Here is a 27,264-nt window from a genome sequence, read left to right as displayed (position 1 = left end):
ATAGCACAGGAGGACTTCTACTTGGTAAATCTTTATTAGTAGCTACGTCTTCAATATCATCATCATTTTTACTACTGCTCACTTATGTTGCATTAATCCTTTAAATTCAGTACAAGGTACAAAAGAATGATTACCAGATATTTGATCCTTGTTTTTCTGGATTGGTTGAACATCAATCAAGATGGCTCTTAGGGTGCCAAATTGGTTCTTGTATCAAATCAAATGCTTTTTTCTCCACTGTTTTTTCCTTCATGTGAAATCCTAAAAGAGAAAGGAAATAATATAAAAAGACCATGACCTCAAGGGGCTTATCTTGGATTGAAGAAAATCAAACTTGTTTACAAGAAATAATTTTAAAACTGTGTGAATAATTAGATGCTGAATTACAGGATTTAGATCCATTTTATTAATGGGTTAGTTTTGAGTCAGCAAGCATTTAACTATATGCTAGGACTCTGCTAAGTGCTGGTAATACGAAGAAGATAAAAACAGCCCCTGTCCTCAAGGTGCTCACATTTCAGTGGAGTAGACAACATTTAAGTAGGTATGTAAAAGAGAAATCTGTAGTTGATGGGAAGGTATTCATGGGTGGGTAGAATAGCATTAACAGTTGGGGGGCATCAGGAAAAGCCTTTTGCAAAAGGCAGACTTTGATCTGACTCTTGTTGGAAGCCAGAGAGACTGAGCTGGAGGTGAGAATCTCAGAAGAGCATTCCAGCCAGGACAGAGTGGGGACTGGGAATGAATGTTGTGTTGGAGAAATGGCAAGTAGGCCAATGTGGCTGGATCAAAGAGTGGGTGGAGGGAGCAATGTGTAGGAAGACTGAAAAGGCAGGAAGGAGTGAGGTTAGGAAGAGCTTTCTGTGTCCAATGGAGGACTTTATATGTTTCTAGAGTGAAGAGAGTACTATGGTTAGGCCTAACCTATAGCAAAATCACTTCGGCACCTAAGTGGAGGATGAATTGGAGAGGGGAAAGACTTAAGGTAGAGAGAAAATATGAGGGAATTGTAGTCCATGAATGATGTGATGAGGAACTGAATCTTGGTGGTAGCTGTGAATGGGTAGAGAAGAGTATGCTGGAAATAAATACAAAATATTGTGAGGGTAGGAAGGACAAGATTTGGTATAAATTTGATACATAGGATGAATGAAAATGAGTAATCAAGAATTGATACTGAGAGTTGTGAACTTTGGTGACTGGGAGGTTGGTAGTGTACTTTATAGTATGGGGAAGTTTAGGAACTTGGGAAAGAATTGGAAGTCTTTAGCTGGTACTCAGGTTATGGGCAAGTTGGGGGAAGGTTTTGAAGGGCTTTGTCAGGCCCCATTATTTGTAGGCTTTATGTGGTAGACAATAGGGTTTTAAGTTTGTGAGCAGAATATGCATGAAAACTCTGGTTTCAGAAGATAAACCAGATTGTTGAAACAAGTAGGCCAGTTAGGAGACCCTTGAGGTAATTCCTTTACGAAGTGGCAAAGGTCTGGTCTAGGATAAGAGTTGTAAGAGATTCATCAATGAAATGATGAATCTGGGTTACATTGTGAAGAGCTGACAGATTTTGTTGATAGAGTAACTAGTGGAGAGGGAACAAAAGCATGATTACAAAAATTCTAGCCTGAAAAAGGACTTGTGAAGAAAAGCCAAATTGGAGTGGTGAGGGAAATTGACAAATCAATATATATCCAAAACTGAAGTCAATCTGGAAAAGCACAACCACTAAAGTAGTCAGCAAAACCAAATCTTTAATTAGGAAAGAGATAGGTCCATAATAATCTGCCACTACACAGATTTAAAATCCTGGAGCTCTGGGGACAATATCACTGAGAGGATCACCACTAGATGATTCTCCCAAGAATAATAGAACTTGGGGACTTATATACCTTTTGGGGAACTAAGGATAGGGAATGTTATAGAAAATACAGGATTAATTGGCTTTACAATGACTACAAGGAAATGAGAAATCCAAGACAGGATTATCTGGAATAGGTTGATGCTTTACAATGGATACTAAAGGAAAGGATCCAGCCAAAGCTTGGACTACTTGGAAAAGTGCTCTGATATAATGGGAGAAACTTCTAAGACAAAAAGGGTACTTAACATTTGATTATGTCTACTAGTCTCACTTAAGCTGGGATCATTAAGTACTTTTAAGATCTATTGTTCAATCTGAAACAGGTCAGTCTGGGATTTCCCTGGGTGAGTTTCAGGGGACCAGGGCAAATTTAGGGCGTATAAAAACACTTAAGAGTTTATCTTTATCCACACTGTGTAAAACAGCAGTTGTCATATAGTAGGTGCTTAATAAATTCTGTTTGAATTAGCTTCAGATATAAACAGTTCAGCTTTATCTGTTATCTTTCAGTATTCCTTTTACTCTCAATCTTTCGTTTATTTTTGTTCTCCCTTGTTTTATAATTAAGCTATTTTGAGCTTCTGAGTCCTTGTTAATAACATTTTTTCCCCTGGACAACTTATACTTTGAGTATTATTGTTTTGAACAAAACTAATTTCCTAATGTATGGCTATTGTTTTTCAAGTAGATGGTTTGTTACAAATAGAGCTAGCATTAAATATATAAAATGTTGATTAATGTTGTGGAATATTTCAATCATTTGTGATATGCCACAATTGGAGGGAAAAATTCCAAATATGTCCATTGCTTGGTTTTAAGGATAGTCTACCATAATACAGTCTCATTTTCAGTCCTTTGAACCTTTTGACCCCATCCATTAGAGATTTTAAACAGTTTCAAACAGTACTAGTTCATATGATTGATTTGTTTGTCTTTTGAAGTTTTTACTTTTGGCTTGAAAATGCCAAGTGAGGCTTTTAGTATTCACAGTTTGGAAGTTCAGTTCTAAATTTTAAAATACAGAAATAAAAAGATTATCTACATAAAGAATTTAGGAAAGAGATTGCAGAGTTGTAAGAGAAAGGGGCTGAGTCAAATAAGTCTTAATACTGAAATGAAAATATGTGATCTCATGTTTTTGCCAGGTAAATAATATTGGGTATATATTTTGCTGACTCTTTTCTCCTTTTGAGACAAGAGGCAGGTTTTTTCATGCCCTAATGGGGTAAAAAAGATTCACTAAAGTACAATGATGCTAAGACTAGTGTTAATTTTTTGTAGGATCAGTATAAGGAAGATAGAAACTGTTTTCTTGCTTGATACATATGGAATTTTGTTGTATGTGTTTGGCAGGGGGGAAAGATGTTTCTAATTCATGTTTTAGGATGTTTGATGCTTTGGGAAAACTAATTTGTTGCTTCTTTGGGGGCAGAGGAGTTAATTAAAATTATCTAGAAACTGGAGATTGAAGAGCTCTGTTGCCACATTTTAATATTCTTTTTAAAGGGTTATTTGCTATTCTAGTTATCTGGTAAATTTAGTAACAGACACTAAATGTGGATAACGTCTAGCTGGCTCATTCAGTTCTTAATAAGACTTGGGAAACAGCATTCCTGTAGGAAGGAGGGAAATCTTTTAAAACCCTGCAGGCAAGTCACCAAATTTTATTAATTCATACAAATTTACTAGCCTATTATTTCTTTTCAAACTTATTGTCTGTCTTGTCTGTATTGTCTAAGACAAAACAAAAACGAATCCTGAACAATTCTTAAAAGTTCTTTCTGATTTACCATGAATCGCTGTTGGCTCTCAACATAAGACAAAACTGAGCAAACAAGGTAGAACTGGTTTAATAATGTTCTAAATTAAATGCAATATGTCCACATGAGCTTAGAAATAGATAATTATTTCTGTTGGAGTGATCAGAGTAGCATAGTGGATAGTGTACTGGCTTATAATCAGGACAGCCTTTCAGTTTCATTGGCAGTTGCTCAGTAGGCAAATACTAAACCTCTCTGGGCCTCAGTTTCCACATCTGTAAAGTGGAGATAAACAATGCTTAGAGGAGCAGTTTTATTGTGAGAAACAAATGAGAATTTATGTAATAGTGTGAACTATTGCTAGAGAACATGTGAAAGTGGCATTTGAACTAGACTTTGAAGGATAGATAGGGTTTTTGATAAGTGGAGATTAGAAAAGGCTCAAATAAAAGGGCAGAGACAAAAAAGAGACAAAGTAAACTTGGTAACTATAAATATGTTTGACTAGTTTAGAATTGTGTAAAGTAGCGAGACTTAAGTTTTGAACTTGAATCCCAGGGCTAAAGAGTTTGTACTTTATTCTATTGGCATTGGATACACACAAAGGATTGATACTTTGTTGTTGTTTAGTCATTTTCAGTTGTGCCCACCACTCTTCATGACTCCTTTTAGAGTTTTCTCAGCAAAGATACTGGAGTGGTTTGTCATTACCTTCTTTGGTGGATTAAGGCAGGCAAAAGTTAAGTGACTTGTCCAGGTTCATACAGCCAGTACAATTGATACTTGAAGATGATTAGCAAGCATTTGCTTTTTTTTTTTAATATAATTTTTTTCATATTAAAAAAAAAAAACATTTTCCCACAGTTACACAATTCATGTTCTCTCCCTCCCATCTCCCCTCCCTGCTCCTGGAGCTTCCACTGAGTTATACATGTATTATCACTCAGAACCTATTACTTTATTTATTTTTGTAATAGAGTAATCTTTTACAAACAAAACCCCAAATCATACACCCATATAAACAAGTCATAAATCATGTTTTCTTCTGTATTTCTTCTCCAATAGTTCTTTCTCTAGAAATTGAGAGCATTCTTTCTTATAAGTCTCTTAGGATTGTCCTGGATCATTGTATTGTTATTGGTAGCAAAGTCTATTATATACGATCATCCTACAGTGTTTCAGTTACTGTGTACAATGTTCTGGTTATGCTCTTTTCACTTGGCATCAGTTCGTGTAAGTCCTCTCAGTTCTTATAGAAATCAATTCCTTATAGCTCAACAGTATTCCATCACCATCATATACCACAATTTGTTTTAACTATTCTCCAATTGAGGGGTATCCCCTCATTTTCCAATTTTTTGCCATCACATAAAGAACTGCTATAAATATTTTTGTACAAACAGGTCCATTCTCGTTTTTTTTTTATCTCTTTGGGATACAAACCTAGTAGTGGTATTGCTGGATCAAAGGGCATGCAATTTTTTTCCCCTTGAATCATTCTAATGAATTAATTTAGAGTATTTTCCCATGGTTATATGAATCGTGGTCTTTCCCTTCCCCCACTCCCCTCCTGGTAGCTGATACACAATTCCACTGGATTTTACTTGTGTCATTGATCAAGATCTATTTCCATATTATTGATAATTTCACTAGGGTGATCCTTTAGAGTCTACATCCCCAGTCATATCCCCATCAAACCATGTGATCAAGCAGTTGTTTTTCTTTTGTGTTTCTATTCCCAAACTTCTTCCTCTGAATGTAGATAGCATTCTTTCTCATAGGTCTCAGAATTGTCCTGGATCATTGCATTGCTGCTAGTAGTCCCTTATATTCTATTGTACCACAGTGTATCCATCTCTGGGTATAATGTTCTGGTTCTGGTCCTTTCACGCTGGATCAATTCCTGGAGGTTGTTCCAGTTCACATGCAAGTCTTCCAATTCATTATTCCTTTGAGCACAATAGTATTTCATCACCAAAATATTCCACAATTTATTCAACCATTCCCCAATTAAAGGGCATTCCCTCATTTTCCAATTTTTTGCCACCACAAAGAGTAGCTATGAATATTTTTGTACAAGTCTTTTTCCCTATTATCTCTTGGGGGTACAAATCCAGCAGAGGTATGGCTGGATCAAAGGGCAGGCAGTCTTTTAGCACCCTTTGGGCATAGTTCCAAATTGTCTTCCAGAGTTGAATCAATTTACAACTCCACCAACAACCCATTAGTGTTCCAATTTTGCCACACCCCCTCCAACATTTATTATTTTCCTTTGCTGTCATATTGGCCAATTTTCTAGTTGTGCAGTGGTACCTCTTGTTTTGATTAGCATTTCTTTGATCAGGAAGAATTTCAGAACACTTTTTCATATGATTATTGATAACTTTGATTTCTTCATCTGAAAACTACCTATTCATATCCCTTGACCATTTGTCAACTGGGGAATGGATTGATTATTGTATATTTGACTTAGTTCCTTATATATTTGAGAAATTAGGCCTTTATTAGAGAATCTTGTTAGAAAAATTTCCCCCAGTTTTTTGCTTTCTAATTATCTCATGCATCTAGTCAGGATTTTTAATTATATTTTTATTACATATCATGAGATGAAGTGTAGTTTATTAGAAATCCAACTTTAGAGTCATTAAGTCTGAATTTTATATATAGCTTATAACATATTACCTGCAAGTTACAACCTCTCAGTGCCATTGGTAACACTAAAAGTTGTTGCCTTTGCTGATGTGTATTGGTGAAGGGAATTTCAACATGGGGTTGGGTGAAGAGGCAGTTCCCTATCCCTAGTGGTTTTCAAAGGCAAGGCATAGGGAGAAAATCATTAGAATGCTTTTTTTTAAGAAGTTAAACTACTATTTGCTATATGAATTGACATTGGTGTCTCCATTTGGTTTGAGGAGATTACATATTATGTATAGTCAGATATCTTAAGTGGGAGGTAGGCAATATGGAGAGGCTGGCAGGGGCATTATCACTTACCCCTATTGCTTTCAGTCTAGTTAAGTGGATTTATAGATTATAATAGTTAGTTTTAAGTAAATTGACTCCCATACAATGGAAAAGTGGCTTAAAAAGAGTCCTTCTAAGAAATCATGAACCAAAGATAATAATTTGAACACAACTGGTAACAGAAACATGAGTAAAACTTCTTTTTACGGGTACGGACCCTTTTCAGCCATATTTTGAGGAAAAAACAGTGAGAATGAGATCTAATAAGAAGTTGGCCTATATTTAAAAGACTGTCTGCCCTTTGATCCAGCCATACCACTGCTGGGTTTATACCCCAGAGAGATATTAAGGAAAAAGACTTGTATAAAAATATTGATAGCAGTGTTCTTTGTGGTGGCAAAAAACTGGGACATGAGGATGCCCTTCATTTGGGGAATGGCTGAACAAATTGTGGTATCTGTTGGTGATGGAATACTATTGTGCTCAAAGAAAAATGAACTGGAAGAATTCCATGGGAACTGGAATGACCTCCAGGAATTGGTCCATAGTGAAAGGAGCAGAACCAGGAGAACATTGTACAGAGATGGATACACTGTGGTACAATCTAATATAATCAACTTCTCTACTAGCAGCAATGCAACGATCCAGGACAATTCACTTATGAGAAAGAACGGTATCCACATCCAGAGAAAGAACTGTGGGAGTAGAAACACAGAAGAAAAACAGTTGCTTAATCGCATGGGTTGATGGGGATATGATTGGGGATGTAGACTCTAAAATGATCACTCCATTGCAAATATTAATAATATGTAAATAGGTCTTGATCAATGATACATGTAAAACCCAGGGGAACTGCTTGTTGGCTATGGGAGGGGGGTAGGGGAAGGGAAAGACCTTGAATCATGTAACCATGGGAAAACACCTTAAAATAATTAAATAAATAAACTTTAAAAAAATTAAAAAGGAAGTTGGCCCATAAAAATTGAAAATTACCAAGGAGATTATTTGAAATATGGATTCATTATTGTTAACAATGAAACTTTTCCTAAGTAGGAGGTTCTTAACCTTTTTGTGTGTCATGGACGCATTTGGTCTATGATGAAGTCAAATGGATGCCTTCTCAGAATAATGTTTTTAATGCATAAAATAAAATACATGGGATTACAAAGGAAGATAATTATTTTGAAATGAAGATACATTTCCCCCCAATCTGGACTTATTGACACCCTAAAATTTGTCTTCACACCCCAAGTTACAAAGCTTTGCCCCGAATATATATTATTCTTTCACATAGTAGCTAAGTAATATGAAGTGGTCACAATTTTTATTAAACCTTTACCTTCTGTGTTAGAATCAATACTGTGTATTGATTCCAAGACCAGGCAATGGGGGTTAAGTGACTTGCCCAGAGTCACACTGCTAGGATGTGTCTGAGGCCAGATTTGAACTTGGGACCTCCTGTTTTTAGGCCTGGCTCTCAAACCACTGAGCTACCCAAATGCCCCCAAGCTATCACAATTAAAAGGACATTTAAAAATCTTGAATTTTTGTTGCCAAAATCTTTATGTGCCCTTTTAAAAACTCATATCATATTAAAAACTTGGAAATAAAAATTTTCTAATCTGTTTGAAAATCTTCCAAATAGATTTTTAAAGTATCTTAAAACCATTTTGATAAAAGTATCAAATGCATATTATTCTTCAAGTTAGTTTGCAAGGATAATTGATTAGCTTAAGGGAATATTTACTTTGACTTTACTACTTGAATTAAAAATAACTTGAATCAGTGGTGAATGGTATTGAAAAATGAGCATCATAATTTATAAATGTAAACAGTGATGGGTTTGTTCCATTTTTTAATTGACAATTGAGACCAGTGTAACTAAACTTGAAGTGGTGTAACACAAAATGAATGAAGGTTTAAAGAAAGAATGGAACATTGTCACTTTGCTCTCACTAAAATACAATTACTAATAAATTATTTTAAATATTATTTCATTTTTGCCTCATTTATGTTATTACTAGTTTGTATTTTAGCAATTGTATGTGCTTCTTAAAAATTAGGTTTTATCAAAGTCAGATGTGGAATGTGTTATTTTACCAAATTTGGCACCTAAAATGTTCTGTCTCTATGTCTATGTATGTCTTTATGCTCTCTGGAGAAAAAATATATTTTCTTCTCTGTCCTTTTTTATTTCTAACTCATCACTATTAACTGGAGGGTAACTTTTCCTTACCTTATTTTTCCTTATTTCAGGTTGTAAGTGTTGTCGTTTTGGAAATCAGGATGATAATTCATGCTGTCAACACCCCCAACATATGATATAAACTGTCTCTCATCAGACTGTAGAGCAGTGGAGAAAATTACTTCCTGAGTGTGTTCTACAGCAAATGTCTAAACTGTAAAACTAGTGATGTGAAAATCCTTTTTGTGAAGACAGTAGGAAGGGTTTGCAGCTTGGACAGAACTGGAAACGGGCATACATACATTCTAATCTATTATAGACAAGATCATCCTAGATTTGTAGTTTTAAATCAAAATGGTTTTTAATGTTTTATGCCTCCCTTCCTGCCCCCCATAGCATATTTATCTTGGTAGTATATATCAAACTTGATGTATTCTTTATTTAAAAATGAGGAAAATGGAGTTTTATAATGCTTGGTGTCATGTTTGATCTTTGGTTGATATTCAGATAACTGGATTTCAATTCTATTTGGCTGAAGTATTTTTTCCAAGCACCTTGATGGAATAACAGGATATAGCCCTAGCCAGAACTATTTGCTTATTTGCTTTATGTCTCAGTTCCTTTTTTTTTTTCAATAGTTAAGCAATTTATATAAACATGAGAGGGACTCTTCTACTTCAGTGTTTTTAATTCCTATTTACATGTTTGTGAATATTTGAATTCTGTGGAAAGGAGCCATTATATACTGTATTTGGTTGATTGCACATCTAACATACATACATAACATAACAGTGATAAATATGAAATTTGTTTATATGCTATTCTTATCATATCTAAAGAATTAATGATTTTATTGGTGGATTTACTACTTCTACCAACATAGACTGTAGTATTAAAAAATATTAATAGATTAAATCAACCTTGATAAGTTGCAGTTACTGCAAAAGTGTCATTAACCAGAGATTAACCTTCTGGGGATGAACCTCTTCAAACTCATCTAGTATCTTCTTCCAAAATCAGACATGAAGCCTGTTACCAGGGCTCTCCTTTTGAAGCCTTTCTAACTTGTTCAAACTTGTCAGGGATTATATTTCACTGATAGAGTCTTTGAAAATTAGTCCCCTCCATACCACAGTTAATTTGGCTTAAGTAGAGGTGTTTATTTCATAGTGAAATTTTGTAAATAAATTATTAAAAATATTGAGGTGCTAACTTTATAAAAGTACATTTTTGTGAATAGCTTTTTAAAATTTCCATTTCTATATATTCCTTTATTTCCCTATATATTCCTCTTCTCTTTGGGAGCCTTATAACAAAGCATTAAAAGAGTTCATCAGAATGAACCAATATGTATGAAAAGGCTCTCTGTAGTGTGCAATACCTCTTCAAAGATTAATTTTCTCATCTCTCTTCTTTGGAAGCAAACTTGTTGGTTATTACAACTTCACAGCATTCCAAGTTGTTGTTGTTTTCCCCCATTATTATTTTTGTTTCTGTTTACATTGTTGTGTTCATTGAATGCATTGTTTTATTGTTGTTTTTTAATACCCATATCTTTTTTATTTTTTTAATGACTCTTACCTTCCATCTTGGAAATAATACTGGGTATTAATTCCAAGTCAGAAGAGTGGTAAGAGCTAGTCAGTGGGGGTTAAGTGACTTGCCCAGGGTCACACAGCTAGGAAGTGCCTGAGGCCACATTTGAACCTAGAACCTCCTGTCTTTAGGTCTGGCTCTCTATCCACTGAACTACCTGGCTGCCCTTCTGCCCCCCCTAACCCCCCCCCCCCAACTTCTATATTAGAATCAGTTTCAAGCCTGAAGAGCAATAAGGGATGGGCAGTTAGTTAGGTGACTTGTTTAGGGTCACACACTAGGAAGTAGCTACTGCCCCTGTTTTATTGGTTTTGCTTTCTTTTGAATTGATTTATGTCTTCCTGTGCTTCTCTGTATTCATCATGTTCTTCATTTCTTACAATGTAATAATGTTCCTTTATATTTATAAACTATAACTTGTTTAAGCTATTCTTCAGCTGATGTTGTTTACTTTGTTTCTAATTCATTGTTACTATAAAAGTACTATTATACATATTTATCACTCATCTTCTTTGGATATACATTTAGCAATGCAATTCATATGTCAAAATGTTAGTCAGTTTCTCTGCTTAATTCCAAATTGCTCTTAGGAATAGTTGAACCAATTCATAGCTCTACCAATAGTGCATCTAGGAAGGGATGTGGAATTAAAATAAATTTTATGCAGTTATGCAGAGATCTTCTATGTAATAAGTAGGGAACTTCTCCATTGTACTACATGTGGTGAAAAAATGTTCAAGAAAGTCAGGATGCTTACCTCTCAGGGATGCTCCAGGAAGAATTTCTGTATTTCCAAAAAGGTTAGAGTAGGGACCTTCCAAATCTAGATTCTGTTAGTCTATAATTTTGTATCTAAAATGATTCCTGGAGATAAAGAACCTCTGAGTGGTGACTACTCCCTTCACCAGTGCAGAACACAATTTAGGAAATAGCCTTTGAAAATTTCTGTAAGTTAAACGTTTATCATGTTTTAGCCAACCTGGTGCTATGCCTCAGCAATTTAACTATCCTGGTGCTTACCTGGCAGGCATACAATCTATCCACTCCAGTTTGGCGTAGGACTTGTTGAGAGAAGTCTATAAAATTGGTAACAAAAAATATAATTTCTATTCATGAGAATTTATTCAAAAAGATTTTAAATATTTCTAGTGCCCATGAGACAAGTTTCTTTCTAAAAACTGACTTGATAGCAAGTTATTTTATGTTGCTATTTTCCTCTGGATATCCTGATACCACCTTCTGTTGAACAGTGAGATTTCCGACATTGATTGGGATATTTTTATTCAAGATGGTCAGAAATTTCTGATCCAAACTTAGATCTGTCAGGATTTACTATGATTTTTTTAAAACCCTTACCTTCCATCTTAGAATCAATACTGGGTATTGGTTCCAAGGCAGAAGACTGGTAAGAAGGCTGGGCAATAGGGGTTAAGTGACTTGCCCAAGGTCACATAGCTAGGAAGTATCTGAGGCCAGATTTGAACCCAGAACCTCCTGTCTCTAGGCCTGACTCTCAATCTACTGTGCTACCCAGCTGCCCCCGATTTATTATGATTAAGAACAGTGGAAATCTGTAGGCATCAGTCAACATTCTACGTGAAGTTTGGTAGCCTGGAAAAGCTGTGATAAAACCTTTTTTTAAATTAAAGACCTGAATATGCACATTTTTGTTGTAAGGGATTGATCTAATTTTTATAGAAAACATAACTAGTAACTAGTTTATAATTTTTTAAATTAGGAGATTATTAAAGGAAAACATATTTTTGTTTATATTTGTCTTAAAATAACTAAAATGTTTAATTCTTTTCTAATTCCTTTTTTAGAAATTCTGTCATTTCCTTTTAGGTCACACAAAATTCTTTCTAGTTTGATCTCCAAGTTGGTTGCAAATTCTTTATTAAAGTTGGAGAAGAAAAAAAATCCATTATTGGAAACAGTTATGTATTTTCATTCCAATTAATTTGGATTCTAATAGTTGAACCATGACATTGTAAATTCAAGTAATTGGAGAGTGATCTTCCTTTGCTACATCTGGAGAGAAATGAGGCTAAATAGGGGGCAGCTGAGTAGTTCTGTGGTTTGGGAGTCAGATCCAGAGTTGGGAGGTCCTAGGTTCAAATCTGGCCTCAGATACTTTCTAGCTGTGTGACCCTGGGCAAGTCACTTAACCCTCATTGTCTAGCCCTTAGCCCTCTTATGCCTTGGACTGAATACACAGTATTGATTCAAGGGTTTAAAGAAATAGTAGAGGGTCCCTTTTTCTTCAAAGCTGTTCAATAATAAATAAATAAGCCTTTAATTTAAACAGATAAATTTCTCAAAACATTTTGGCATTTTATTTCTTTTGTAACATTATCAATTGTCTTAGTTGTAATTTTCTGTGATCCCATTTGGGGTTTTCCCCATTTTCCTGGGAAAGATACTTTGTAAGGTTTGCCATTTCCTTTTCTAGCTCAATTTACACATGAGGAAATTGAGGCAAATAGGGTTAAGCAACTTGCCCAGGATCCCACAGCTATTAAGTGTCAGAGATCAAATTTGAATTTACACTCCACGTCTGCTACTCACTCTATCCTCTATGCTACTTACCTGCCCTCAAAAATATATTAATGTACTCAAATTTAAAACTATAAACATGTAATAAGATTCACATTGTACTTATTTAAGTAAAAAAAAAATCATCTACATGTTCTTTTCTGTGTGGGTACAGGTTTACAGGATCATATGCTATCCTTACCTGCTTAAAACATTTTTTAATTGTTCGATCAGCATACCATGGTTGCTGAGGAAAGGTTGGGGAGAAATCTTATTTAAAATTGCTTAGTCATAAGTCGGTACAGTAATGTGTTGATTTTCTTTTTCTAAAGTAGATTCTGGAGAAGGTTTAAATTGGTACAGTTGCTACTCTTCACTTAATTGAGAAGTTATTATTTTGCTGTAACAAATGCTATCTAATAAAATATTAGGTCTTTCATATGATATACTTAGTAAAAGCAACAGTCTCTCAGGAAAATGAAATTATTGGCTTTTGATCCAGTGTTCCATCCCAAGAGGATGTATTGTCTGATGTTGATATTCTCCCTATATTACTCTTTGGTCACTTTATGTCTAAGTTAAGGGCTTAAAAAATCAGGCAACCAACTTGACATGGAATGTGGTAGTTTCATCGGAGTGACTAGTGTATTTCAATATAGTTTTATCCCAAATGACAGAGTATTTCAAACATTGTGTTCAGGGCTTTGAGCACAGGGCTGTGCTCAGGGCTCTTAGCTCTGTGATGTTGTGACAGTGTTACTCAGGGTGGGTGGGTAGTACTGGCAATCCACTTGAAGGTCTCCTTGACTTTCTCAACACCAATTGCAGCTCATGCTCTGCTCAGTCCTCTGCTTCTTTTGAGATAGGACAGTTTTGGGATTTAAGAACTTTGGGAGAAGAGGTGGTTGGCCACCAGTGTATTCCTGATTATGGCTTGGGAAGAACCCAAGTCCAATATGGTATGTTCAGCTCTGTTTTTTTAGTTTTTCTACAGATTTTTTCTTTGTTTTTTATAAATCATTGATCAGATTAATTTTAATTCTTGGGTTTGGTGAAGAACAGGGTTATGAGAATGGATAAAAAGCAGATTCCTGAACTGAGAACTTTTTTGAGTTCTCCAAATAAAATTTTGAATTTGGCTTTATATTCTAAGGATGGGAACTAATAATGCCTTGTAGCTTTAAAAAAATAGAGTAATATCAATATAGTAGGTGTTTATTTTTCACTGCAGAATTTCACAAAGTATGGCATAATTGATATTGTTACTCATTTTTTTTTCACTGATAATTTAATTTTTTTCACACAAGTAAAATAAATTTTAATAAAATTTGTATTACTTTGATAAAACTGAGATCTTTATTCACATTCTTTTTTTTTTCTTTTTAAAACCCTTACCTTCCGTCTTGGAGTCAATACTGTGTATTGGCTTCAAGGCAGAAGAGTGGTAAGGACTAGACAATGGGGGTCAAGTGACTTGCCCAGGGTCACACAGCTAGGAAGTGGCTGAGGCCAGATTTGAACCTAGGACCTCCCATCTCTAGGCCTGGTTCTCAATCCACTGAGCTACCCAGCTGCCCCCTTTATTCACATTCTTGATAAAACAAGGTTTTCAGATTTGTATACTTGTTTCAGTGTACTATCCCAACATAAGTCTTTTAATTTTTCTTCAAGAGACAAGCTATTAATTACATTATGTCCATGGCAAATAGTTTTCTAAGTCTTGAACATGAGAATTGCTTCTGTAGACCAATTAAGTGATTAATATACTGACTTTTTCAAAGGGATCCACTCAACCTATAAGTTTTATGCAAGAAAGTTTTATTGCAAAATGAATTTATATCATTTTTATTGGCACTGAGAAAAATTATCAATTTCTTCTTTTAGCTTTTAGCTTTAACTCATTTCTCAGTACAAGTAACCATCTTTGAAGCATACAATGTGACCAAAATGTATGAGGGCCTGCTTTTTGGTCTGCTTTTTATTAAAAATGGTTTTTAGAATTTTTATTTTAAAATGTCATTTGAAATTTTTTATATTTTTATTTTTAAAAAAACCCTTACCTTTTGTATTATAATTGCTATAGGTATCAGTTCCAAGGCAGAAGAACATGAAGGGCTAGACAGGATTAAGTGACTAGCTGCCCTGTAAGCATTCCTTAATGTCTACACATACACTTTATTGATGATATTTAGTTTCATGCTACCTGAAGCTAAAGTTGTTGCTATTTTTCTTCATCAGTAATAGTATATGTGAATAAATCCCAGTGATGCCTATAGTGGATTTTTTGAATTTGTGTATTTTATTTTGTGTTTCCATCTAATACTGATTCAACTATATTAATTGCCTATCCTAGTTTCAGTTGCTGCAATGGATTTTTCAATCCAACCTGGTATTTGTATTTGTCCATCATAAACATTTCACTTATAACAATTTTAAATAACTAAATTTAATAGTTACATTTCAAACAATCATTTGTAGCGATTTTTGAGTTTTTTCCATTTTTAAAGATTGTAATTTTACAAGTAAATCGGTTTATTTTTTTTTTTTCAGCAAAATTAATTGATACTAAGGACTTGAAGGACATAGATTTCTAGCTGGAATGAATTTTAGAGGTTGTTTAGTCCAATTTTCTTTTTAGAGATGAAGAAGCAGGCCCAAGGAGGAGGTACAGTGATTTTAAGTGGCAGGGTTGAGATTAGAACCCCAAGGCCTTTGTCTCCAAATGCAGCCTTGGTTCCACTGTACCAGACTGCCTTCCATTTTTGGTATTTACAGCTTTGTCATAAAGATTGTTTGAGTGTGCAGATGCATCCTACAAAATAATGACACAATAACTAACTAATGGTGATAGCAGATATGTCAGTGTTGAGATTTGACACAATTCAAATTTGACCTTGTTTATGCCTTTTAAATAATCACAAACTATATTCACTGTCGGAGTGAATTTTCTGAGGGAGTACTTTTGTGGTCTTTGAATTTTTTTCATAGAAAAAAAGTGAAAACCTTTTATGTGGGAATGGTACTAAAAATATCCAGTGATTTTGGCTATTATTTTGTCTTATTCTTTCCTCTCATTTTTTGGGTAGCATACCTTCTCCTGAAGTAGTGATTTTCCTGTCTTTTTGAGAATTTTTAGGTATAGAAACCAGAAAGAACCAAATTTCATTTCTGAGATTACAGATAGTCCTATTTTATTTTTGTGAGACTTCCATTTATGTATTCTAGTAAGTGCACCCTTATTTTAAAGATGACTCTTGTTCAACTTGACTGTTATCTGCTATGTTGTACCCATCTATTGATAATTGACTCCCAAATAAGGGGGCAGCCATACCTTATATAAAGATCTCTATAGGGCAGTGATGACAAACCTATGGCACAGGTGCCAAAGACAGCACACAGATCACTCTCTGTGGGCATGTGGGCACTTGGGCCCTCCCTTCTCTCCCCCCTAGAAAGGCAGAGGATTTTTACTGGAGCTGCTTCCTTCTTCCTCTCCACCATGCCTGATGACATTTTTTCACATTACTTGCCCCCTCTGCCCAGCAGCCCAATGGGAACACTTCCTCCCTTGGGTGGAGAAAGGAGGTGTGCCCAACACACAGTGTTGGATGGGGCATGGCTCTTGATCTAAGGAGTGGAGTTAGGGCAGGGACCAGAACTCAGTTTCTAAAAGGTTTGCAATCACTGCTATAGGGCAGATTGACACAATACCACATATTAACATAACCCATATTCTGTTACATATTTTGTTCATTTTGTTAAAATATTTCCTAATTTCCTTTGAAACCGATTCCTGATGCTCCAGGAAGAGAGTTTTGTTGGGCATTTTTGATACCTCTACTCTACATGATCTTGTTGTACTTAATTTTGACATTTCCTGGTTTCTGACTAGTCTTCCAGCTTATCAAAGTTATATTGAATTCATATTTGGCTTTTCCAAATGCCTGATAAAGCATCTGGAGAAGGATGATAGTCATGAAGTTTAAAAGAACAAGTTTCCTATCTCCTTTTGCACAAGTCTTTGGATGAAAATTTATGTAGCATTAAGCCCAAGCCTGACTCTGACCATGCAACACTTCCTCCTACCACCCGAGCTGGCTAATTTTTGTGTAGTCTCACCAATAACTACTTTTTGTGTAGACTCTTTCAATGAGTAGTGCAGCAGGTCATGGAATAGATTCAAAAGCCTAACTTGAATCAGTATATATTCTATTTACTGCTTTCTTTTTCTGTAACAGGCTTGATGGCAATAGTGTCTGAGAACAAAGTTTACCTGATGGTACTGATTCTAAGCAGAATTACTTTATTGATTAATAAAAAGGATTTTAAAACTGCATATAGCAAGTTCCCCTCCCACCCCCATAGTATTTTTGTAAGGTAAATTAATGCAAAAACAGGAAAAATTTATTTCAGTCTATACTTTATAAAATGGCTTTTTATGATTTCATTTTGTTGTGGTTTGCTTGTATTTTCCCATTGTCTTGGTGGTGAATGACACACCTGTAATTTTCAGTCTTCTTTCTTTGGTTTAAACATCAGTACAGCATTAGCCCTTACAGCATTTCAGAAAACTTCAGTAATTCTTCAGCATTATTTCATTATTGAATATCACTTCTCTCTTTTCCATTAGGGTAGAGGGCAATACCATCCCAATCCCTTAGGCTCACAATCTAGGAGTCATCAACTTCTTGCTCTCCTCTCTATCCAATCTGTTGCCAAGACCTGTCAATCGTATCTTTGCAACATTTCTCAAATATGCCCCTTTACACTGCCATCTCTAGTACAGTCCCTCCTTTGCTTAGAATCCATAGTTTTCTCCAAACTCAGTTCAGGTGCCATTTTGCTTGATCCCTGGCTTGCTGATCCATGTGGGTTCAAGTTCCCTTCAGTCTGTTGTGTGTGTGTGAGAGAGAGAGAGAGAATGTGAGTTTTTCTTTTGCTGTAGAGTGGTACTGTCTAAGGGTGGAGACTGCTTTGCTTTTGCATATGTATCCCCATTATATTACATGTTAGTAAGTGCTTTTAAATTATACTGTAGCAAAGGTCCATTGGATGTACTAATAACAAATTATAGTGGAATAATATTACTGAGACTTAGTGTCAGTAGGCAAGGACCTAAATTAAAGGCCTGCCATAAAGATAAATTAGCTGTGTCACTAGCAGTTCATTGAACCTCTCTATGTCATGGTTTCCTCATCTAGAAAATAAAGGTGTTTGACTTGATGGTCTCTTAAGACCTCTTCTTGCTTTTGGGTTGCAGTGACACAGCATTTTATAGTAGAAAGAACATTTGATTTGGGATCAATCCAGTCTCTTGTTTTATTATATGTGTGACTTTATGTAAGTCATATGTAAACATTGTAAACCTCAGTTTTCCTTGTCTGTAAAATAGTGGTGCTAAACTTTCTTACTTAAAGTACCTTACAGTTTACCAAATGGCTACATGCTCATCACCTGTTATTATTAAGAGACAGTTTGAGAAATAGGCTATTGGAGTAATACATAGGAGTAAGGAGGATCAGAATTAGAATACTGGCTGAGAGTAAGGCATGGATTCTGTAGGTTGCATTGATAGGACTTGGAAGTCTGTATTTGAATGGTTAAGGATAGAGAGAAGTCAAAGATTGTGCATTTCATGGAAAGCCAAAGGAGTACTTAGAAGCAGGGATACCCCTTCTTCATTAAAAAACCATTTACAATTTTCTCTTATCAAGGATGAGATTCTGAGGAATATAACTCACCTTGTTCCTTCCTTTTTTCTTATGTTGTTTCTTTTCCTTCTTCTCGGTCTTATAAAATCCTTTGGTGTTTATTAACCTTTAAAGACTATTTCCTGAAGAAATCAAATCTGCTGTCTAGAAGCTTCAGAGTCTCTTATTCTCAAAGATTTGAGAACAAGGGTAAAGATTTGTGATTTGAGGGGAAAGAATCAGTCATCAGTTCTAGGTAAACTCTACTATTTGCAAAGCTATTTTTTTATTGAATAGAAGAAAGTGAAGAGTGCATTAGGGGTTGTATAGAGTTGGCCAGTTACAGCAGTGAGAATTGGTTTAGTAGCCAGGAGGACTCTGCATGAATAGTTACTTGCCAGGGATTTATGAATGATGCTATTGCTGTGTTTTGGGACCAGGACAGAATTATCTTTTCCAAACTTGCTCTGAGGAGAAGAAAACTCAAAATTCAGGTATACTTTATATCTTCTTTGGGTTGTTCTACTTATTATAAGAATAAACAAACAGATGGAAGATCATTCCTGACCAGCAATGTCTGAGTAATATGTTGTATAATATGTTTTTGAGGCATTGAATATCATTTTATATTTAATAGTTGGTATCTATGTAATAAGAATTACAGATTTTTCTGGTTATTTATTTTTAAGAGCTCTTAAACTGTCAATTGATTTCCAAGTGCAAATAGTGTACTTTCTATAGGAGAGAGAGTTGGTCTCTTGGTTGATGGGCTTTGGCATTCTTCATTATGGTGGCTGTCATATTCTTGAAAAATTACATGAAGGTTGGACCATTCCTGCTAGAAAACTTGTATTTCTAAAAAAGCTTGAAAGAAATGAATTTTGGAAGAGATTTTTTGGGTGAGTTTCTGATAACTAATTAATAAAGCTGTCTATTTTTCCTTAACCTTTCTGAAAGAAACATGAACAACATGAGCTCATATCTAAAAAAAAAAGAAAGAAAAGAGCTTGGATGCACTTATGTAAAATACAAATTTGTGAGACTCCTCCTAATCTCTTTTAAAATAACATTTTTGGAAAAGAAATGTCTTATAATGAACAGAATAAATAAAAGGCCATGATTTAGTAAAGCATACACATGTCATTTCAGTATATCATTTGCAACTCAAGTGTGCCTCATATTTCTATTTAGGAACTTGGCAAAAGTCTGCATTTCATTAAATGTGTGCAGCTAAATTAAACCATTTACAAATGTACAACTTGGTTTTTCTTATTTGAGGTGCTTCTGGTCATCAGTTCACAAAAATGTGTTTATCTTTTTCATATCTTGTGGTATTAGAGTTATTCAAGGAAGACAATCTCTTCATATGTGGGAAGTTGAGTTATATCATACAATACAGTTTCCTCAAAGTATCACAATAAGTTACTCTCTAGAACAGCAATAGCAGAAAAGTAAGTATTCTTCTTTTTCTGCAATCTAAAATGAAGCAGATAGTTATCAAGGAAACAGATTCCACTCATCAGATCAGCCTTAATCTCCTTTATGCTTCTATTCTGATTTGAGTCCAGACTAAGCCATTGTTTGAACCTTGGTAGTATGTGTTCCACCTATGGCTCAATATTTTTTGTTCTTAGGTCCTTTTTCAAAGTTGTGAACACACCAGGAAAATTTCATATACTACTTATAATAGTTTTTTTGATTGATTCACCAAATGCTTATAGTAACTACAATGATAATTTTTGCCCTCAAAAGCTTCAAATTAAAATTTACATTATATAGTTGTAATTATAAGCATAAAATTTTATTCTACCTATAACTATGAAAACTTTAAACATAAACTTATAAAGCTCTAATTAGAAAATAGTTACAAATATTTTATGTGGGACATCCTATATGAATTAAAAGAAAATCAAGCAAGACCTCATCCTTATTATTATTAACTACAAGATTTCTTACTAAAGTTTTGTATTTTAAAATTTTTGCTGACATAAGATTTTAATGAAATATAATTTGAAAGATGTTTAACATAATACAGTAATCACATAAGCTTGATTTTGAGGTTTAACTTTTAAAATTTGAACATAAGTTTGCAATATCTGGCTCAATATGGGAAAATTTTAAACCAGGTTCTGAAGCATCTTGTTTATTTTTAAAATTTTGTTTAAAAAAATAAAATGAAAATGCTTACTCATGCAGAAATCTTGTAGAAAAATATTTTTACAGATACTTTTGATGAGAGAGAGAACTTACATTTTTTAAACTATTGAAAACACATCTAATTGTGATATAAAATATTTACTTTTCTGCTGGCTAATGACTAGTGCTGTTTAACTGATAATTTTTTCCCTTTTTAAAATTTAGAACATTTTTCCATGGTTAAATGATTCATGTTTGTCCCTTTTCTCTCTTGGAGCTGATAAGCAGTTCCACTGGGTTATACATGTATCATTTTATTATTTTTTAAACCCTTACCTTCCATCTCAGAAGAATGGTAAGGGCTAGGCAATGGGGGTTAAGTGACTTGCCCAGGGTCACACAGCTGGGAAATGTCTGAGGCCATATTTGAACCTACGACCTCCCATCTCTAGGCCTGGCTCTCAACCTACTGAGTTATCCGGCTGCCCCCACATGTATATCATTTTAACTGATAAGTCTTAAAGCAAAATTGAATTATATTCCTTTGTTTTTTATCAATATTGCTATGTAAACTCATCTTTGTAATCAGAGCCTCTCTTCAGACCTTATTTTCTTAACTTCTCACTGGCCTCTCTACCCCCACTCTCACAGAAACTATTGAATTACTTTCCTTTCTGTAGTCCATTGCGTCTATTCTCCTTAATTCTATTCCATATTTTCCTATATATTCCATATAGCTGCAGATATTGATGCCCTGGGACAATTCAAGCTAGTTTAGCTGAAGTAGCAAGATGCCCTGAGGGAGAGACAAGAAAAGGGTATGTGCCAGGCCAGTTGAGAGGCTTAGAAATAGCAGTGCCCTCTAGACCACACAGATTCTGCTCCAGCTCAGATTCTAGCCTTGTCTCCACAGGGAAGCAATGACTATGAAGAAAGGAGCCCCTTTTTTGCCACCACCAATAACCAGTGCTGTCCAACTTCCCCATTTAAGCAGAGGGGCTGTGTGTTTGGCTCAAGGAAGCAGAAGGAAGTACTCTTAACTAGAAGTAACAGATCTGGCAGTGGAGTGGAATGCAGGTATATAAGAGCGGTCTTTGTGACCTGAAGAATAGTAATAGGGATAATGAGAAAGTAGTCTGAAACAATATCTCCAAGAGTACCAGAAGGAGACCTGACTCTTCATAATTCTGTATCATTGACACATTGAATCCTTTGCTCTACTTGATTAGAAGCAGATGAAAACCTACAAAAGTTTTTTAACCTGTGACTTGGAATTACTGGAAAATCACATATTCTTTTTGAACTATTAGAACTATGAGGTTTTCAGTCCTTCAGGAGACCTTTAAAGGGTTGTGTGGATGTGGAGTGTGGTGGAGTTAAGAAAGGTATTTTGTGAGTTAAGTAGGTTTTAAAGTGCAAGCCTAGAAACCTCAATAATAATAGCTGACAATGATTATGGTGATTTAAGGTTTAAAAGGCACTGTCCATATGTATATTATCTCATTTGATCCTCAACAATGTATAAGTACTACAGATATTTATAACCTTGTATTAAGGAAACTTACATTCTGAAGTTGTAAAAAACCAACTTACAAATGGATTTTCGTGATGTAACCTTTTAAACTTGAAGACTGCTTAAACTTAGTTCATATAAAATGGGTTCCTTACTTTTCAAAAAGATTCCTTTTCAGGTTTATCTAGATTATTATCACAGAAATAATAATTGAAATCTAAGTTCTTATTTATGGTTAGGAGTGGTTATTTTTCATAATAGAACTATAAACAAGACCCTAGTTAATGAATTTCTTAATAGGTCACAGAACCTCATTTGGAAAGTCCTCTATTCTTTATTCCTTAGACTCATTGTTCAGGTCCCAGTTATTCATTATAGAGTATTCATAATTCATTTAAAATTAGAAAGTAGTTTCTTTTCACTAGTCTCTGTTTCTAAATTCATCTATATATTATGTTAATATATGCCTAGTATATGAGCTGGTTTTACTATTAATCAGAGAAAAAGTAAATCAGAAGATAAATTTGCACATCTCCTACTGACCCCTTCCTTAAAATATCTACATATATCCCTTAGTATTGTATTACAAAGCCAAAATGGAAACCATTTTGAAGTATCATTTGTGACCATATTTATTTAGGACACCTTTTCTTAATTAACCCAGCTTTGCAAGGAATTTAAATATAAATATAAATTTAAAAGTTTGGAACAGTTCATCTGGTTTCTATTCTTTTCATCATTGGAATAGTTTTCATATCTTTTTAGCCAAGTGTTGTTTTCCTTCAATTCTAAACATTAGATTTCTCTTGATACTTTAGTGTACTTATTGTTAAGAGAGTGTGTGGCACAGGGGATACAGGTTCTCGTTCTCTCTCTCTCTCTCTCTCTCTCTCTCTCTCTCTCTCTCTCTCTCTCACATACAAACAAATTTTACAAGATGATTGCATATTACTTCCCATCACGTGCTTTACATTTCAGTCAAACCAACCTAATTTCTGTGCTCTTTACCTGACATTCTTTTTCTTTGTACCATTTGTAGAATGCTTCCCTTCATGGATTTCTAGGTCATAGATTCCCCTTTCATTTTTAAAGGCTTAGTTCAAAAGTGACATACTAAAATAGAACATTGCTGATTCCTCCAGTTCCACCCTATCTGCATCTTGTACATGTTATTTATCTATATTCTATGAACATTCTATATTCTGTTCTATGGACTGGATGATGTATTTTTCTCTGGGCATGCTATACCACACAGAACATAAGCTCCTTGATGGCAGGGACTAGTGTACTTTTCTATTTTTGCCCCCAAGTGTTTGTTTATTGATCAAAGACATCTGGGCTTACAAGGTAAATTTTTCAATAAGATGAAACATTTGTAGTAGAGAATTTCAAATTCAATTTTATTTTCATTTTCACCCATTAAGAAACTGAGAAATACCAAACCCATTCCAAATGTGAAATCTGAGCAAAACAAATTTCCACATTAACCTTGAAGTCATAGAATTTCATATGGCAATCTGTTTCAACTTATTCTCTTTAGATGGCTGAAAACTGAGATTTTGAGTGATTTGTAAGTCATACAGTGATAAATGAACAGAGTTGGGTCTAAACAAAGCCAAGTCTGTTCCTGACTCTAAAATCCATTGTTTTTTTTTTAACTGAAGGCACTGAATATTCAGTACTCAGTGCCTCAGAAAATGAAATTAGGTTTTTCAATTTATACTGGATAGGTACTTTTAAGTATATATAAATCATTTAGTTTTGCAGAAATGTATATTTACTTCAATTTTAAAAAAGAATGGAGAAGTTTTGCATTCACTGGTGAACTTTGAATAACATTTTTGTGGCTCCTAAATACAGATTCTGTATTTGTAAGAATGGAATTTGGAAAGTTTAAGTGAGGGTAGCTAGGAGGCTTAGTGGATTGAGAGCCTTGGACTAGAGATGGGAGGTCCTAGGTTCAAATCTGCCCTCATTCATACAAATTTCAAATTCATACATTTATGTTTGTTTTTATAGAAATCTGAATTGTTGGTTTAAATTTCTTACTAAATTTAATCTGCTGCTTAAAACATTTTCTTGTTTCCCTTAATCTTGGCAAATAGGAATTTAATGAAATTTATGATTGGAAATTAAGAACATAGAAAATATTTACTCTATACTTTATTTTGACACAAACAGTGGTTGTGTGAAATGTCATATTTGATGGCAGAGTCAAATCTTAAAATCTATATTCTTGGTTTTGAACTTTGCAGTTGAATAAATTACAAACATTGGTAATACAGTTAATACATAGGAGTACTTTTCTTGGGTTTCGGGTGTGTGTGTTTGTGTGCATGGATGTGCACATGTGCATTTTAAAAAATTCTTATGTAATTGTTGATAAGATTGATTTATTTTTATCTGATCATATAGGGTCAAATTCCGTTTTATTTCCCTCTTGCTCTGTGTTTTATTTATAATGAAGCCAAATTATGAAATTTTGATGTAGAAAAAACTGGAAAGCTTTCATTTTTATCTTGCTTCTATTTTAAATTTCATTTCTTTTTATTTCCTTCACATTTTGTCTTAGGGGTAGGTTGAATCATATTTCCATCCTAGGAGAATTTTATCTGATTTTCAATCTGATAATTTAATTTTTAATCTGATTCCTATATAGGTGAGACAGTTGTTTTTAGGTTTTTCAAGTCAGTAGGCATTAATTTTTCACTTACAATGTGCCAGGCATTGTGCTCAGCCCTTGGAATACAAATATAGGCAAAAAAAAAAATCACTTCATAGTCTTGCCATCATATAGTTCTTCTAGTGGGGAAGACAATACATAAATAACTAGATACTACAAAATACCTAAATATCTACTCTCTATGTAGATATCCAAAGCAATATGTAATATATATATAATATTTTACTGGGAACGATAGTAATTCAAAATTTATAAAAATATCAATGAAAGGGTTTAAGTAAGTTAATAGTAATAGCACCAAAATGTAGAATAATATTTACCAGGAATAATTACAAAGTGGGTAATATTTGTCTGGATGACTGAGCATTGACTGAATAATTACATAGATTTCAGTTGTCCTTCTTAAAAGGTATTGTTCCTATTTGCTTTTTTAAAAGTTACTTTAAAATGCTTCATTGTGTCAGATCCTGCATTATATCCCTTCAGTACTGTCAACTTATTTTTATATTTGAATAGGCCAGACTGAAATGAGTGGTTGACTAAACATATAAGTACTCTGAATTTAAAAGGAAATGATTGTTTTATGGTTTAAGGATACTTTTGGACAAGCAATTCCACTGGGTTAGTAATTGTGATTTTTTTTTAATTTTTAATTTAATTTAATTTAATTTTTTTAAACATTGTTTTATTTGGTCATTTCCAAACATTATTCATTGGAAACAAAGATCATTTTCTTTTCTTCTCTTCCCCCCCCTCCCACCACCTCTCCCATAGCCGACACACGATTTCACTGGGTATCACATGTGTTCTTGATTTGAACCCATTTCCATATTGTTGGTATCTGCATTAGAGTGTTCATTTAGAGTCTCTCCTCAGTCATATCCCCTCCACCCTTGCAGTCAAGCAATTGCTTTTCATCAGTGTTTTTACTTCCACAGTTTATCCTCTGCTTGTGGATAGTGTTCTTTAGATCCCTGCAGATTGTTCAGGGACATTGCATTGACACCAATGGAGAAGTCCATTACCTTTGATTGTACCACAGTGTGTCAGTCTCTCTGTACAATGTTTTCCTGGTTCTGCTCCTTTCGCTCTGCATCACTTCCTGGAGGTTGTTCCAGTCTCCATGGAATTCCTCTACTTTATTATTCCTTTTAGCACAATAGTATTCCATCACCAACATATACCACAATTTGTTCAGCTATTCTCCAATTGATGGGCATCCCCTCATTTTCCAATTTTTTGCCACCACAAAGAGTGCAGCTATGAATATTCTTGTACAAGTCTTTTCCCTTATTATCTCTTTGGGGTACAAACCCAGCAGTGCTATGGCTGAATCAAAGGGCAGACAGTCTTTTAGCACCCTTTGGGTATAGTTCCAAATTGTCCTCTAGAATGGTTGGATTAATTCACAACTCCACCAATAATGAATTAATGTCCCTACTTTGCCACATCCCCTCCAGCATTCATTACTTTTCATAGCTGTCCTGTTAGCCAATCTGCTAGGTGTGAGGTGATACCTCAGAGTTGTTTTGATTTGCATCTCTTTGATTATAAGAGATGTAGAACATTTTTTCATGTGCTTATTAATAGTTTTGATTTCTTTGGCTGAGAACTGCCTGTTCATGTCACTTGCCCATTTATCAATTGGAGAATGGCTTGATTTTTTTGTACAATTGATTTAGCTCTTTGTAAATTTGAGTAATTAAACCTTTGTCAGAGGTTTTTATGAAGATTGTTTCCCAGTTTGTTGCTTCCCTTCTGATTTTAGTTACATTGGTTTTGTTTGTACTAAAACTTTTTAATTTGATGTAGTCAAAATTATTTATTTTACATTTTGTGACTCTTTCTAAGTCTTCCTTGGTTTTAAAATCTTTCCCTTCCCAAAAGTCTGACATGTATACTATTCTGTGTTCACCTAATTTACTTATAGTTTCCTTCTTTATGTTCAAGTCATTCACCCATTCTGAATTTATCTTGGTGTAGGGTGTGAGGTGTTGATCCAAACCTAATCTCCCACACTGTCTTCCAATTTTCCCAACAGTTTTTATCAAATAATGGATTTTTGTCCCAAAAGCTTTGGTCTTTGGGTTTGTCATAAAGTGTCTTGCTGAGATAATTTACGCCAAATCGATTCCACTGATCCTCCTTTCTGTCTCTTAGCCAGTACCAAATTGTTTTGATAACCACTGCTTTATAGTATAGTTTGAGATCTGGGACTGCAAGTCCTCCTTCCTTTGCATTTTTTTTTCATGATTTCCCTGAATATCCTTGATCTTTTGTTATTCCAAATGAACTTAGTTATTTTTTTTCTAATTCAGTAAAGCAGTTTTTTGGTAGTTCAATGGGT

At 34.5% G+C, this 27,264-nt stretch overlaps 1 protein-coding gene across 3 annotated transcripts in view; it reads left to right on the top strand.

Annotated features, from left to right (window-relative positions):
• Positions 1-27,264, top strand: part of USP22 (ubiquitin specific peptidase 22) — a 266,207-nt gene that overhangs the window by 20,069 nt on the left and 218,874 nt on the right. The gene's annotated exons all lie outside the window — the stretch shown is intronic.

This window comes from Monodelphis domestica, chromosome 7 (genome assembly GCF_027887165.1).
Source record: "Monodelphis domestica isolate mMonDom1 chromosome 7, mMonDom1.pri, whole genome shotgun sequence".
Classification (NCBI taxonomy): Eukaryota; Metazoa; Chordata; class Mammalia; order Didelphimorphia; family Didelphidae; genus Monodelphis; species Monodelphis domestica.
Note: the sequence above shows the minus strand (reverse complement) of the source record. Positions and strands in the feature narration are given on the sequence as shown.